Below are 11,989 nucleotides of genomic sequence, written 5' to 3'. Positions count from 1 at the left end.
CTGTACCTGCAAGGAAAATCACCTTAGCCATCCTTAAAGGAGGTCACAGGTGGTGCAATGGGAGTTCACAAATCCCCATCCTTGTTAAACTCGTCAGATGAATCTGAGTCATAATTTACAAGTTAATAGTTTCCCTTTTAGGGTTCCAGATTTGAATTCTGGGAAGGTAAACAATGATCCAAAGATTTTAGCATAAAGATCAAGGTTCCCTTCTAATGTCTGTGAAGACATTTCCTTGTGACTCATCAGGTAATATCTGAATCATTGTCAACAAGTTGCCGATCTGCACCTATGTCAGATCCACTATCCGCAGATGCATCCAGGGGATTTAAGCCTGGGGAGGTAGATACTGACCACTGACATATGGCTTTTGGATCAGTATCCTCTCCTAACACCTGTAAAGGCAATTGGTCCACTAACGAACCTTGAACAATTGAATCTGACCTTAAAATGGTCGAAACTCTTGTTTCCGTCAACTCATCCTTTGTGTGTGTAACCTCTCCTTGTGCATCAAGAATTGATTATGTTTGAAGTGGTGACACTACATCGGATACCTTGGCCGACAGGCAAAATTCAATAGACTCACCCTGTTGAGAGAATGAATCTAGTAACTGTTTTTGTGTCTTTTCAGCCATTACATCTTTTTGAGAAGATGTATGGGGGCTAGCAGTTGTCTCAGTTTAAATACTACTCATCTATGTAGGAGACAGAGCTACTGGGTTGACTACAGAACCTTCCTTATGTGGTGCACTAAGGCACTATCTCCCTCACGCTCATTCATACTACATTTAGTGGTAAGAGAGTGTTGGTTGGTTCTGTTTTTGTGTTTGTCTTTACAGTCTGGGATAGACGTTGTGGGTTTTCAACCTCATGACTGTCAATGAAAGAAAGTCATTGGAGACTGAACCTGTATCACAGAACATATGGTAATAGAGAGAAAATGATTTACAATAGTGATTTCAAAAGATTTTACATGACATAAGAAATCACTAATGTAGAAAGAAGTTTGATTTTGTTTTTCAATATGAATGAGTTTTTGATAAAACATTGATCACTTAGGGTAAAGTCTAAGTAATTCTCATTCATGTCAAAAGCTTACAAATATCTGCAACATAATGTTAACAACATATCATTGACCGATACTTGTCAAGTACTTTTAGATACTAAATGTTATGTTGCATAAACAATATATCACTGCACATATAAAACAATATGATTGTGCCTAGTGATAAAATAGTTATAAATATGACGACTCTACTAGTTCATATAAAATTAAAACTTCTGATAGAGTGCCATACCATGTCCTTGACGATTGCTTGAGCAGTATACTAGTTCATACCAACCTAAAGTGAGATTGTGAAGAAGAGATTGCATAGTCCAATAGATCTGCAGCTGCAAAGTCCATGAACTGTGGTGCACTGACTTCTTCTTTTAACTCACCAATCAGGAGTACACTTGTACACATCTTACTAGAGTACAATTCCAAGTGTAATGTGCAGCAGGTGCCTGATATGTCGTAATATTCTCAAGTCTCGTCACTGGTGCTATATGTTAGATACTGCTTCCTGATAATAACCTAGCACAATATACAAAATTACAATGATAACATTCCCAGCTTGCAAACAGCCATATCCCTCGGATACACCTTTGCTGTTATCTCCAAAGGTAACCAGGGGGCCAGCTTTCTCAATCCTCATTTGATAGCAGGGCTCTATCTCCGGTCATATGTCTTGATGATCCACTGTCAAGAATCCATACTACCGGTTACACCTGTTTAATGCCCTGCACTTCAAATGGATTAGACCTTCTTCGGAACCCAAACTTGGTTGGGCCCGGCATACTTGTAGAATTGTCCTTTGTCAGGCAAAACAACATTTTTAATTTTAACGATCTCAACATCCTCAATGACTGAACATTTGACCTTGTAAACAGCCTTAACAAATTTCTGTTTAAGCTTAGGCACAAATGTCTCCTTTCTAGCCTTAGAAGGACTAGCAGTCTTAGACCTATCATGCTTCTTGTTATTCACATGCTGACGAGTAGTACTCTTATCATTAGACACATGCTTACCATTAAAATAAGCATACATCATATTAAAAGCACAAGACATACAATTAGAAACACTACATGCTTTATGAGAGTGATTAACAGCAGGTAATTTATGCATGGTAGACATGGAATTATTGTTATCCAACTCATGTGTGTCTGAGTTAGTCTCAGTTGCTTTCACAACTTTGACTGGAACTTTCGACTCACTTGACTTGGAAACAATCTTCTCATTAGCATGATCTTCAGCACGTATTTCTTCATGAATAACAGAAGAGGTCGCATCAAATGGTTCAGCAATTGATGCTTTATAGAGGGGTTCATCAACACCCTTAAGCACATGTGGTACTTCCCTCCCTTTAGCACAGACATGAGGAGGGGAGTTTATGCCTAATTCTCCAATAACAGCATTGTAATCATAACCTATTCCAGATGTTTGATTAACAGCTTGCTTACTGTAGAACTCTTTAGCCTTCGAACAAGAATTGAAGTAGGCTCTAACCTTAGTCTCAAGACCGGTGATCTTGTCTTTGAGAATAGTTTCGAGTTTTCTATAACAGTCAACTCTATTCTCTAGAAAAGATACCTGTTCTTTTAATTTGTCTTGATTAATGTGCACAAGTCTTAATTCATTGACCTCTTTCTCAAGGTCTGTGATCTGTAAACTTAACAGTTCATTATCACGACGTGCACAATCTAAGTTACCTCTTAGATGATAAACCATTTCAGCATCAGAAAGTTTTACCTCTATTCTTGACGATGAAGCTTTTCCATCAATAGCCATAAGAGCAAGATTTCCTTCATCTTCATCTTCACTGTCAGTATCATCCCAGCTTCTTCCCTTTGCCAGATAAGCCCTTTCAGAGTTCTTTCTTACTTGCTTTGGCTTCCTACATTCTGTGGCAAAGTGTCCCAACTCATTGCAGTTATAGCATCTAATGGTGCTTCGATCAACCATCCCTGTTTTGTACCCACCACTGCTGGTGTTAGAGGATGAAGATCCACCTTTCTGGAATTTGTTGTAGTTGGACTTGTACTTAAGCTTGGGATTCCTCCTGAATCTGACATGGGAGAATCTCTTGACAATTTGGGCCATTGATTCATCTTCCAATTGCTCCAGCTCTTCCAAGGAATAAAAATCATCACTTGATTGATTTGTAGTAGGAGGATCATATTCTGCTACTAACTCATTTTCCTCACCCTTGGAAAACTGTACCATTCTTTCTAACTGTTGAGATTGTTGTTGTTGTTGACCTTCAGCTACAAGTGCAGTAGATGTGCTGACCATTCTATCCTTCCCGTAGACTTCCTTCTGTTGAATCTGCTCCAACTCATAGGTTTTTAACACTCCATAGAGCCTGTCCAAAGAAATCTCACTCAGATCTCTAGCTTCTCTAATGGCAGTGATTCTATGTTCAAGATGAGCTGGCAGTGTTAAAAGGAACTTTTTGTTGACCTCCCTGATTGAATAATACTTTCCATTGATGTTCAGGTTGTTGATCAACGCATTGTACCTCTCAAACACTTCAGTAATTCCTTCTCCTGGATTTGATTTGAAATGTTCATATTCAGAGGTTAGGATTTCCAACTTGTTCTCCCTAACTTCCTCTGTGCCTTCATTAATCACCTCAATAGTTTCCCACATGTGTTTGAAATTTTTACAGTTCATCACATGTCTGTTCATCAAGGGATCAAGGGAATCAATTAATATTAATTGAAGGCTGGCATCCAAGGAGGCTTCTTCCTTCTCAGCAGGAGTAAAATCTTCAGGCTCTTTTGGATAGGTTCTAGCTTCAGTAGTCACCACACCATCTATTATTACCTCCGGTTCAATAACCATCGGAGTTTTTATACCCTTCTTTAACAAGTTTGAATATTTGGGATTTGCAACTTGTAAAAATAATAGCATCTTCTTCTTCCACATGATATAATTCTCTTTATCAAATTGTGGAATTTTAACGGTTCCAACTTTATGTGAAGTCATTATGAATTTTTGAATAAATAAAAATTCAAGGAGTTGAAAAATCACAAAAGTCTAGGATCTTGATTTGTTCGTTAATCAGAAGGCTCTGATACCAATTGTTAGGTCCCAATGTGTTTGTAGAAGGGGGGGTTGAATACAAACAGCACCGAATAATCGAATTAAATGCGGAATAAAAAATGTGAAACAAAATTCAAGTTAAATAAAAATATTATTAAACTTGAAAGGTGTTACAACAACTGTATCGATTACAAGGTATTAATCTCAAATCAATTATCACAAATCTAGAATAAATTCGACATGAACTTTTTCTATTTTTGCAATAATTAGAATCAAATGCTAAACGCGATTTGAGATTAAGTTCTAGGGATTTTGATCCGCTAGATTGTTACACAAGAACAAGATAAATAATTCTAGTGGTTTGGATTTAACATTAACAAACTAGAATATTGATCTTGAATAAGCAGATGAATGATGAAATGTTTTTCTTTTGTTTTCTGCTGTGTTCTCTCTTGTTCTGTATTGGTTGCTGTGTTGATTGCTAATGAAACAAAAAGTCTTCTGCTTCTTTTATCAAACAGCCGAGATGAATGAACTGGTATGACAATCTTTTGTCCAATAAGACTTTCGGTGAGACTATCCTTTTGAACTAGCAAGACAATCATTTGAACCAGCATGACTTTCGGCAGGACAATCTATTTGAACTGGCATGACTTTCGGTATGACAATTGATTGTCATACCGATTGTCATATAAGTACAATTCAGATTGTCTTGCAAAGATTAATAACAGATTTTTAATCTAATAAAAATTCTAACAAGACAATTAAATGAATTAGCATGACTTTCGGTATGACTATCAATTGTCATACCGATTGTCATACTAGTACAATCGGTTGTCTTTTTAGAATTAAAACAGATTTTAACCAATTAAAATTCTGAAAATTCCTACAATTAATTCTGAATTAATTAATCAATTAATTTAATTAATCAATAAATTAATCTTTGCAGATATAATTTATTTTCTTAATTAAATTATATGACTTAATTAATTAATAGAGAATTAATACTAACCCTGAACAGCATCCATTCTTCTGAATATCTTCTGAAAATCACTGAGAATTATGAATCAATTCCACCACTTCAATGTTGACACTCGATGTACTGTCTGGTTCATGAGTGACTAATTTCCGTGACGTTTCTTCATGTCTTGACTTTGACACTCTGATTTTCTTCAGATTTAATCCTTGTAATTAATGATACTCTGACGAGATCTCTGTCACTTGATTAAATCCACGATCTTGATTTATATCACTGAGGCATGATCAACTTCTTGAACTTCTTCCAGTGAATTAACTCCTCAAGTCTGTAGATGAACCTTGTTTCTTTATCCTTTGACAGATGTTACTTTGCGAGATCTCTCTGACGGTCGATCCACTATTTACTTATTACATTCTTATTTGAGTTGAGTTGAATCCACGAATATACAAATAGGTCTATGACATATGACTTACAGATTCTGATTTGCTTTTGCCAATTTTGAGACTTGGCATTATCTTTTCCTCATTCCTGGCTTCAATCTTCTCATTGTCAGCTACAAGTGCAACTGATTCTCCTTTTCTCTTTCCCTTTTCCAACAGCTCATCTTGCTCCATCCCAAGTTCATAGGTCTTCAAAATTCCATATAATCTTTCAAGTGTGAAGTCCTTATAATCTTGAGAATTTCTTAGAGAAACAGTCATAGGCTTCCATTCCTTAGGTAGAAACCTCAGAAATTTTAAATTGGAGTCCTTGACTTGGTACACTCTACCATACAGCTTCAATCCATTTAACAGTTTCTGAAATCTGTTGAAGGTATCATTCAATGATTCTCCTTCTTCAAAATGAAAATATTCATACTGTTGAATGAGAAGCTGCATTTTGTTTTCTCTAACTTGCTCAGTACCTTCACAGATAAGTTGCACAGTATCCCAAAATTCCTTAGTAGTTTGGCTGTTAATGACATTGTCAAACATATCTCGATCTAGGCCATTAAACAGAATGTTCATGGATTTCTTGTCCTTGTGAACCTCTTCAATATCTTCAACAGTCCATTCTGCTTTTGGCTTGGGAATAGACTGTCCAACAGCAACTGTTGCAGTAGCAGCTGTGGCTACCTTGTGAGGTATGTGAGGACCATTTTCAATGCAGTTGATGTAGCTTTCATCTTGAGAGAAAAGATGTAAATGCATCTTCACTTTCCAGTGATGATAGTTATCTCTTTCCAGGATTAGAATCTTTACACCAATATCCTTCTTACTCATGATGTTAGCATAATAGATCTTTAAACTCTTTGTATGTTAAGAGCTTGCTCTGATACCAATTGTTATTCCCAGTGGACTAACAATGAGATTTACAGAAGGGGGTTGAATGTAAATCTCAAAACTTTTTCAAGCTTTGAGCAGTTTCTAAGGCTAAGTGTTTTAGTGAGCAAATGTGTGTGAATTGCTTGAAGCTAATACAGACAGATATATATTCAAACACAAATGTAAAGAACACAAAGAACTTAAAAACTTTTCTGGTGGATTTGTTGTTCCACCGGAGATGTGTTATTTCAGAAAATCTGTGATTCAAAGAATTAAATCACAGCTGCATCCTAGTACAAACTAGATGATTTTCTCTCTGGAGTTTTCTAAACAGCTCTGGAAAATTCACCATCTAATTACTAGCTGCTACTTGGTTTATATACCACCAAGTTTACAAGTGAAGACAAAACTGTAAAATACAATTAAAAGATTCTTCACATTTTTCTTCTTCATTTCTCTATCCAATGCAATTTAGGTTTAGCTGTGAATCTTTGAATACTTCCTAGTTTGCACCAGAATGGAAATGCTGTATTTTCTTGATTCCTCCTAGAGGCTGCCACATTCGAGTTTGTCTCTGTCAACCCATGTGCCTCTGTCAGCTTATGAATTGTCACTATCAACTGCTATTGAACTAAGCATCCGTTGAAGCTTTCATCCGTTGATGACTTTATCCGTTGAAGCTTTATCCGTTGAAGCTTTATCCGTTGATGCATTAGCAGTTGAAGCTTTATCCGTTGAAGCACTCATCCGTTGATGGATGTTATCCGTTGAAGCTTTAGAGACATCCGTTGAAGCTTTGTTTCTCATCCGTTGAAGGCCTTTAATATTAGTTGATACTACTTCACTTTTACAAAATTACAAGGCATGAAATATTTACAATTAGCCCTCCTATTTGCATATCCACCAGTAGTCAACATGACTGATAATTTCCCACAACATCTAAGAATTACAACTTAAATACAGAGAATGAAATGTGCTACAATACTAAACTTATTTCTAAGTAAAGCTACTCCTTCAACGGATAGCCAAAATGGTCTTATCCGTTGAGGCTACTAACACTAGATTTCTACTTAAGTGTTTTGTTTAACTTATCATCAAACTAATACACATATTCCTAACAATAATGACATCAGAGGAGTTAATTAAAGACTTTGAGAAGATGGAAATTGATGTGAGAATGATCGGTAAGGGAACGGAAGGATTATTTGAGATTAAGCTAGTGGTAGAACTGACTGAAAAGATACGAGTATGTTAGGAAAAGAAGATGAGTGAAGAAAAAGAAACATTAATCGGTGAGGAAGTGGGATGTGAGAAGGACGATAAAGGGATCATGAGGTATGCGTTCCAAATTTGGATTCCAAATGTGCATGAATTAAAGGATGAGCTGCTGCACGAAGGGCACAACTCTAGATATTCAATCCACCCAGGAAGTACAAAAATGTACCGTGACCTTAAGGAATATTATTGGTGGCCTAACATGAAAAGAGAAGTGGCAGAGTGGGTCAGCAAATGCTTGACATGCCAGAGAGTGAAGGCTGAACATCAGCGACCTAGTGGACTATTACGGCCCCTTGAAATTCCGGAATGGAAATGGGAGCATATAGCCATGGATTTTGTGACAGGCTTACCAAGCACAAAGACCAATCACGATGCCATATGGGTTATCATAGATAGATTGACCAAGTCTGCACACTTCCGACCAATCAACGAAAGATACACCGTAGACAAGTTGGTGGATATTTACTTGAAGGAAATAGTAGTTAGACACGGCGTTCCAGTAGCCATAGTGTCAGATAGAGACCCAAGGTTTAATTCCCGATTTTGGAGAAGCTTCCCGAAATGCGTAGGCACCAGACTAAACATGAGTACCGCTTACCACCCCAGACTGATGGACAAAGCGAAAGGACTATTCAGACCCTAGAAGATATGCTACGAGTATGTGCCATTGATTTCAAAGGAAATTGGGATGACCACTTACCCCTGATCGAATTTTCTTACAACAATAGCTATCACGCTAGCATAGGAATGCCCCCGTATGAAGCTCTTTACGAAAGAAGATGTCGCTCTCCCCTATGTTGGGACGAAGTTGGAGAACACAAGATATTAGGACCAGAGTTAGTTCAGCAGACCAGAGAAATGATAGGACTCATCAGGAAAAGACTGGTAGTAGCCCATGACAGACAAAAGAAGTACGCCAACCAGACCATGAATGATAAGGAATATGAAGTAGGAGATTCTGTGCTATTGAAGACCTCTAGCTTACGAGCTCGCCTTGCCTCCTAATTTGCAACAAGTACACAACGTGTTCCACGTGTCCATGTTAAGGAAGTACCATGCAGATGCACGATATGTAATAGAATACGAACATGTAGATTTACAACCAGACCTGACCTACATCGAGCAGCCAGTAAGGATAATGGACCAAAAAGAACAAGTACCGAGGAACAAGACTGTGAAGCTGGTTAGGATCTTATGGAGAAATCAAAATGTCGAAGAGTCAACTTGGGAACTTGAAGACGTAATCAGGAATAGATATCCCCACTTATTTTCTAATTAATTCCGGGACGGAATCCTTGTTATAGGGGAAGACTATAATAACTCGAATTTTTGAGACCTTGTAAAATGTTTAATGAATAGTAACCCTGACGGACGGGAAAAATTTTTGTGCCCACACTATGTAGTGCATGAGAAAACGAGTTTCGGAGTTGATATTACGATTATACGTACCAAATGAGTGTATGTAAATGCTATTAGTTTTCGAAAAAAATGAACTTTGAAAAACGTTCATATTTACGACTTATCGAGGATTACGGGAATCACAATATAATTACGAGATTAAAACCCTACAGATTTATATTTAAGTAGGACAATTAAAAATATAAGGAATAGATACGAAAGGAATTACGTCGTGAACCATTTACGAGTAAGTATTACAAAGAACGTTTAAGCAACCGAGTGCACGCGTAAACGATTAAATAAACGTAACGCACTAACTAAATCATGGTAAGAAAGTAACCATGGTTACTTCATCAAATAGTGATCTAACCATAGGATGATCAAGCTAGCTAGCAAAATAGTGTGTTAAGGAAGCTAACCCATGTAGTTTAGCTTGTAACCTAGCAAGCTACAAAGATTTGTCCCCAAGATTTGCAACAAGAATAAACCTAGGATTTAACCTAGGAGAATAAAAATCAAGTGCAAGATCTTCCACCCCATTTCCTAGAAGCAAACTAGAAAAGCAACCAAGCTAAGCAATCAAGGGAAGCAAGTATAAATACCCCCCCCCACCCCATCAAGCTTCCATTCGGCTATTCAAGAAGAAAAGGAGGAATTCAATTTCAAAACTCAAAATCTATTCATGGTAAAATCATCCCATTAATTCTCAAGCCTCCTAGAAATTAATCTAAGGTAAGAAAATTCTTTCATCTTTTTTTATCAAGGTTTTATGGGTGAAATAAAATCAAGAAACTCACTAGTGAATAGTATAAATAGTAACCTCTCTTTGGTTTCTTGATTTCAATGGTTGTTTTAGGTTCCAAAACTCATACCAAGCACTTCCAAGCCTCCACCATCCTCAAGAACACATCTTAAGCTTTCAAGAAAGTTAAAAATCTTTGGCCCAACTTTATTTAAGATTCTTTTTTAAGATCCATTTAGTATGTGATAGTAAAGCTAGTTTAAGGAGTGGTATTGATGAAATCTTGGTGTTTAAGTTAAGTAGATTAAGGTTGATTGTTGTTGCCTCAAGAACATGATTTTCTTGAGAGGATTTTGTGTGTTGATGATGATATGATGATTGTTGGTGGTTGTGTTAAGAGTTAGGGCGTAAACGAAACCCCGATCATAAACGTAACTTCGTTAAAACCAATAAATCGTAACTTTAAGCTTCTGCAGAAAGTCCCGAAGTCTTAAACTGTAGTTTCTTGAAAAATAACCCTTTTTTAGGATATAAAATGTTATAAGGATCGTTTAGGCACTTGAATCGCTTGATTCCGATTTACGGATCAAAAGTTATGGCCGTTTTAGTAAAAGTGATTTACGCGATGAAAACTGCTACAAATCACGAACTTTGAAAATATAAAGGATAGACTTAAATGTGTTCATAAATCATGAAATTTTTACAGAGAGTAACATATTGAGTTTCCTAACTGCCATAAAAATTTCAAGTAAAATAATGATTTTTCAATTTTATAAAAATGTCGGAGCCGAGATCGCGCGAGTAGAAACTATAAGAATCCATAAGCGGAGCCGACGACGATAATAAGAATGAACCTAAGATACTTAGAAAAATAAAACGACCATAATGCAAATAATGACTTAAAGGAATAATAAGGGTAATATAATTTGAGAGGGTGCATAATAAGTAGCACATGAGTGCGAGTCGCCGTAAATTAGAACGGGACCTAACGAAGTGAATTGTGTTTATGATTATAGATTTTCGAGCAGAATCTAGAGCATCCTCCACCTCAAGATACCCAGGAAAGTTTACGAACTGTTGTGTATATGTTGTGTACTTGATAATTTCATGAATAAAACACCTTGGTAGATTTTACTTAGTGAAAATGTAGCACTCGACGGATAAGGATTATAGTCCCGACGGATAACTCACTTTAGTCCCGACGGATGATGACTTATTATCCATCGAGTGAGTAGCTTATGTAACAATAAGTCTGTAGCACATTTCTGCATATACATTGTTTAGAATCTGTTGTAGTACTTAAGTCATGTTGACTTTAACTAGATATGCAGAATAGGTTGATTAATTGTACATAGATGATGTCTTGTAATTCTGCATAAATAAAATAAAGTCAAGTGCCTGATTGCCACTCGATGGATGAATAACAATGGATTTGACGGATGAACAACAATGTATTCGACGGATGATCATTAACTCGACGGATGATCATAAACCCAACAGATAAAGAATTCAAATATCTATTGACAGTGACAAGATAGTCACATGCGTCGAGTGTATACAAATGGAATGTGGTAGCCTATTCAACTGGGTTTTCGAGAACAAAGAAGCATTGCCATTTCCATGCTATTATGAAGATATTCAAAGATGTTGGAATAGAGTAATGAAGTAGCGTTGTATTAGACTTGATAGTTTTTGTTTTATTATCCTGTCTTATTACTTTGTAATCTTGGTGATATATAAACAAAGAAGTAGCAATAGAATAGTAACTAAGAAACAAAGCAACCAAGAGAGAAACATTTGTAAGCTGTATTCTTAGCATTTCTCTCATTCTTAGTTGTTATCATTTTGTAAGTAGCTGTGAGCTTTTTGCACACAGAGTTCTCTCGATATGTATTATATATCTCTGGTGGAATCATTCAAATCCACTAGAAAGTTTTTAAAGACTCTTGTTTTTAATTACTTGTGTTTTGATTCATTTCAAGTAACTATTCCGCATTCTGCTAATCAATTCACACTTATATATATATTTGAGTTAGAACATTTTTATTCAAGAAAAAGTTTCAAGAATTCCATTCAACCCCCCTTCTGTAATTCTTGTTATATTGTTAAGGGGCTAACAATTGGTATCAGAGCAAGCTCTTGAAGGAAAAAGAGTTTAAAGATTAAAACAATACGGCAAGATGAACAAGAAGGATGTTGGA

The sequence above is a fragment of the Apium graveolens genome, chromosome 9 (genome assembly GCF_009905375.1).
Source record: "Apium graveolens cultivar Ventura chromosome 9, ASM990537v1, whole genome shotgun sequence".
In the NCBI taxonomy this organism is placed as follows: Eukaryota; Viridiplantae; Streptophyta; class Magnoliopsida; order Apiales; family Apiaceae; genus Apium; species Apium graveolens.
This window is presented reverse-complemented; position numbering follows the sequence as displayed.